The sequence below is a fragment of the Tiliqua scincoides genome, chromosome 6 (assembly GCF_035046505.1).
Source record: "Tiliqua scincoides isolate rTilSci1 chromosome 6, rTilSci1.hap2, whole genome shotgun sequence".
NCBI classification, from domain to species: domain Eukaryota; kingdom Metazoa; phylum Chordata; class Lepidosauria; order Squamata; family Scincidae; genus Tiliqua; species Tiliqua scincoides.
This window is the reverse complement of record NC_089826.1, coordinates 81,874,683-81,880,500: the sequence shown is the minus strand read 5'-3', so window position 1 is coordinate 81,880,500 and position 5,818 is coordinate 81,874,683.

Below are 5,818 nucleotides of genomic sequence, written 5' to 3'. Positions count from 1 at the left end.
GGAATAAGCCCCATTGAATTCAATGGGACTTACTTCTCAGTAGGCATGTATAGGATTAGGCTGCTAAGCAGTTGCTGATCTGTTTAAAAAAAAAATCCCAAAGGCCGCAATCCTATCCTATCCACACTCACAGTCCAGTAGGTCTCAAACATTTTAGTATCAGAGCCCACTTTTTAGAACGACAATCTGAAAGTGATGTCATTAACCTGGAAGTGATGTCATGGCCAGAACCTCCATCGTCAAGCAAGAAAATTTTTAACAACCCCATATGACAAAATCAAATTAAGTAATTAAAAGTTTACAAAAAATGTAAATTTAAAAATGTATTTAAAATAAAGAACCCTCCTAAACCTCCCAAGCAGCTGCAGATCTGTTTTTTTAAAAATTCTCCAAACATCCCAAAGGCTGCAAACCTATCCACACTTACCCAGAAGGAAGCCCCATTGGGCTGTGAGTGTGGATAGGTTAGCATTGCGGCCTTTGGGATTTTTTTTAAACAGCCCCATTGACTATCATTGATAAAAGTATATTCATACTAGCCTGTTAAAGTACAGATCTGTAACATAACCCCAAATGCAGTCACATACCACAGTAGCATCAATTCTAATAAAAATAAAATACACATTGAAATGAATAAGGAAAAGAATGGGAATGTTATGGGTTTTTATTCCAAGTTCTCATTTTCATTAATTTTAAGCACTTTAAAAGTGTACTAGGTGGGTGATATAGTGTCAGCAGATGCAACCACATTACTATTTCTAAGTGGAAAAGTCATCTATTTTAGGGCCCAATCCTAACAGGCTACAGTACTGGTGCAGAGCTGGCTCTAGGTGTTGTAAGCATGTTGTAAAGCACGTTTAAAAATTCACTTACAGTATTCCAAATATGAGAGGGAAGAGTACAGTACTGTGCAGTAAACAGTACGTTTTCTTACAGTAAAAATTCCCTTACAGTTAAAAAAAAACCCTTACAGTCTGTGCTACAAAGCCCGACACAGAGGTTCGTAAATCTGTGCTGGCAAAATAACCGGTGAGAAGCCATGTTGTGGGGCCTAGGGCTTTCCTTGGAGAAAAGGGACGAAAACGAGAAGACCTCTGGCGACTTCCCTGCACCTGTGGGATACAGCAGTTGCCATTTTGGCACCACTGTTTCTCCGGGCACTGGGAATTTAGAACTGCACTGTTACTATCTGGAAAATATCTTAAACACCAGTGTTTTTATTTGTATATTTTAACATAAAATTTTAACACAAAAGATGGTGTTCTGTGTTCCAGCTTCATACATCGTTTGATTACTGTGTACTTCTTGCTTAGCATGTGAACTGATCTGAAAAGTATTGAGTTTTGAGGGGGTGGCAAGGTGATGTGAGCATTCTGTCTAGGACGGTCAATTGATACATGTAAGTTTTCTGTTGATAGATACTGCAGTAATCATAGATGAAAATGCATGCCTGACTCCCTTGTGCCCTGATACGTTTCAGTCTATTTCAGTACAGGGGCTGCGTGTCCTTCAGTTTTGTGCTGGCAGAGACAGCCATTTGCTATAGCAATTGTTCAGAAAGACATAAATTGGGATTTAATGAATGGTGACTCTGCTTCTTTTACAAACCCTGAAATTGCCTCTTGGCTGTAGCAGAAGCACAACAATACTGAAGGAAACCAAAGCTCTCTGATTGGGGTCACTGGGCTCTCCTAGAGTCAAATGTCTGCTTTATAGTTTTTGCATCTGTAGGCATTCAGAACTGTAAGCATTTGTTACAGAACAGTTTTCCGATTTCATGTGATGACTTTTCCAATCCTTGAATGAATTGACTATAATTGGTCAGTCATGCTTAATGACTGATCCCAGATGTGTAAAATTGATAACAAGGCTGCAATCCTATACACGCTTTGCTGGGAGTAAGCCCCATTGAACACAGTGGGATTTACTCCTGAGAAGACATGCATGGGATTGTGCTCGAGTGTATAGCAAAGTGGTGGTAATAAGAGTTACAGCCCAGCCCTGACCAACTTTCCAGCACCCCAACAGGGCATGGGTTGCATTCTCCTGGGGGGGGGGCTGCATTTACAGAGGACTCCTCAAGGGGCTGCATTGCAGTGCTGGAAAATTGGTTAAGATTAGGCTGTTAGGACAGCCCCCCCTCATATTTGGATTGCTGAATTGACAAAGGGTATACAAATTTCAGAAAACCATGTATTGCTGCAGGTCCCAGTTCAGATCATGGACACCTTTGCTCTTCAAGCTGAGATCCCCTGTAGAGGAAGATACCAGGGTTGAACATGGAAACTTCTACATGCAAAATCTTGTGCTGCACACAGTGGTGTAGTTAGAGGGGTGCAAAGCGCTAAGTTTTGCAGGGAACCTCAGTGCAGCGTGCAAGCAACCCCTCCCCTTTGGAGCCATTTTGGGCGGTGGGACCAAAACAGAGGCGTACAAGCAAAATGAGGGTGGGGCAGGGGAGGAACTGGAGGTGGGTGGGACCGGCGGCGCAGGGCTCCACTTAATCCTGAACTCCGTGTCAGGCTGAAAAGCCCAACACAGAGTCTCTCAAGTCTGTGCTGGCAAAATAGCCAGCGCAGACTTGAGAAGCCCCATTGTGGGGCTTGGGGCTTTTCCAGGAGAAGGGAACAAAAGTCCCTGTCCCCCGAGGAAACCCCTGGTGGTGTCGGTGGTGCCGCTGGATGCAGCAGTAGCCATTTTGGCACCACTGCACCCAGCTGAGCCACCACCTTCAGGACTGGACTGTTATTCAGCTGTGTGAGTGTCATCAGATTGCCACTATTTTTTGCTGGTTACTGATTTGTTGGGTGACCTGTCATATATTAAAATAAAGTTAATAGGGGTGACACCAACCCTAGTGCTGCCACTGCATTTAGGCTGTGCAGATGATATTGTCATTTATTATGCATGGTCTAGTACCGGAGGAGGTCCATCATGAGCTGTCGCACTGGGTAATGCAAGCCCTAGTGATGGCTCTGCAAGGAGGAAGAAGTGATTTCATTTGTAGATTTCATTTTTTTTTTTTTTGCCTTTCTTGTCAGTTTTACTTTGTTTTAGTTCACTCTTACATTGTTTTTAAAGCTTGTAAGCTGCCTTGGATTGTCTGTGTCTGAAAGGCAGGATATAAATGGAGAAAATAAAAGAGTAATAAAAAGATGGAGAAGGCATGCTTTCACCTTCCAGACAACAGATGTCAGTTGCTGGTGAGACACGGGTAAAGGCCCCCATAGAGGATCTTAATGTGGGCAGGCTCCTATAGGAGAAGACAGCCCTTCTGGTTACTTAATTATGTACAGCACCATCTAGCCTGAACTAGTATGTGCAAATCCCATTCATCTCAATGGCAGAGGGCAAACACATGATTAACTTCCATCATTGAAATGGATGGGTGTTAACGCTGCTGAACTTGGACTGGATTTTCTTCCAAACATTTAGATTCATCTGAGTTTGTAAGGTCCCCTTCTACTCACGAAGCTGTATGGCAGAAACGTTTCCCCCAAAATGGATAAATATGAGGTAATATCCAGCGTAATCATGGCTGTCTCCTGTGAAATCCCAATGAACTGACCCATTGATGAGTACTGCTGGAATGGGCAGTGATGAATAGAAGAGAGATCATTTTAGAGTTTGCTTACAAAAACTTCCCCACTCCAAGATATTTGTAAGGAAAGCAAAACAGTGATAGCTTACCAACAAGATTGCGATGCTTCAGGGGTTCTGTTGCCATGGAAAACACTTTCAGTGTTACAGTGTTTCCCCACCCATATGCTAAACTGAAACACATCACACCTATCATGTTGCATGCATGGTCATGCAGCGATGCACATATACACATGTGTTCCAGAGCTTGTGTATATTCAATGTTGGCATCCTTCAGTCTCGGAAGACCATGGTGTCACGCTCTGAATGGTGGTTCTGGAACAATGTCCTTTCCAGTGCGCGAAGCCTGGGTAAAGTAGGTATGGAGGATAGGCTGTTACCCATGCAGCAAATCCCCCCTCTCCACGTTGCTGAAATGGTCCAATGGAAAGGCAGAGGCCAATACGGTTGGTTCCAGCGGCGTCGCAGGAGTTGCCAGAACGTGACTGTGTTCAGCCATGAACTGCCTCAGGGACTCCGGCTCCAGATTTTGCCTTGAGGTTGACTCCTGAAGCCTTTTCCATAACTGGATGTAGCCACAAGGCAGTGGAGGTTTGGGATCAGAGTTTTCCTTCTCTCAGATGAGCTGCCTTCCCAGGCTGACGAGTCCCATCTACCCGGTGGCTGTTTAGTCGCCTCTTACAACAAATACAGCCAAACTGAGGGCCTATTCTTATCCCCAGCCCCCAGGGGAACATATATATTCAACAGCTTCCAAAACCTCACTCACTAAGCCGACTTCTATGCACAGGCAATTCTGAAATGGACAGGAAGCTCTTGTTTAAAAACGACCACTGAAGAACACCTGGAGCTTCAGGTTGTGGTATTACACAGAATGGCAGGGATGGGTAACAGTGACCCAGGAGGTCATACAAACTCCAGAGGCTTCCCTTCCAGCCCACAGCATATCCCAAGGGCAACCACAACTAGGGCCAAACTACACAACTAGGGCCAAACTACACATGATGTAGGAGAACAAGGATCAGAAGTTTTCTTTTTAGGTTGGTGCAATTGGATTGGAGCTATGGCATTGATCAAGCTTTCTGTTATGCCATTGCTCTGACTGAAATAATCTCCTCACCTAAGTGGCTATTAACTATGGTGGGGGAGAAAAGACAGGGACCTATATTTGGACCTATCTTTCTCTTTCTCTTAGGACAGCCATTTTCAACCTGGTGTGACATGGCACATTGGTGTGCTGCAAAAGGTCCACAGGTGTGCCGTGGAACTTCGGAGCCCAGCTGAAAAATTGCTGAAAAGTTGTACTGGGTTCTGTGGCTCTGTTTCTAGGGCAGTGTTTCTCAAACTGTGGGTCGCGAGCCAATTTCAGGAGGGTCCCCATTCATTTCAGTATTTTATTTTATTCAACTTGATGCTCTCATGGTATGTGACTGCATTTGGGGAAATGTGACAGATCTGTACATTGAACAGGTTACTATGTATATGCTTTTAACAATGATGGTCAACAGGGCTTACTCCTGGATAGGTTTAGATAGGATTGCAGCCTTGGATTGTTAAAAATTTTTTTGCTTGATGATGTCAGTTCCGGCCACGACATCACCTCTAGATTAATGACATCACTTCTGATGGGCCCTGACAGACTGTCATTCTAAAAAGTGGGTCCCGGTGCTAAAAAGTTTGAGAACTGCTGTTCTAGGGCAATTGTGTGTAGTAACAAATTGTCTGTCCCCATCCTTCACCGAGCTGGTGTGTACATGTGTGTGTGTGTATATGTGTGTATAAAATATGTGTGCACAGTATGTTTGTGTAGAACCCCCATATCAGCAGATTTGGATTCTGTGATTCAAAAGTGTCAAATTGTGCACCATTTGGAGTAACTTGTATGATGAAACTTTCCTGCCCTATCACACCCATGACTCATCTCTCTTTGTTCTCTGTACCCAGGCTGAACCATTTTACTCGCATCCAGTTAGCTCTAGCGTTCTCTCTGTCTGCATTTGTTGTGGAAGCAACTTTATCATAGATATGTAGGTATGTATGTAAATAAGAAATGACTTATATAGAGAGTTTGCTACTTCCTGTGGTTGAGGGCATCTGTGGTAGGTCTTGGAACATATCACAGGTGGATACTGGGTGGGGGAGACAGGACAACTATATAGGTAGGCAAGCAGGGAGCTATTCAGGCATACCCATAAATCAGGGGTCTCTAAACTTTTCG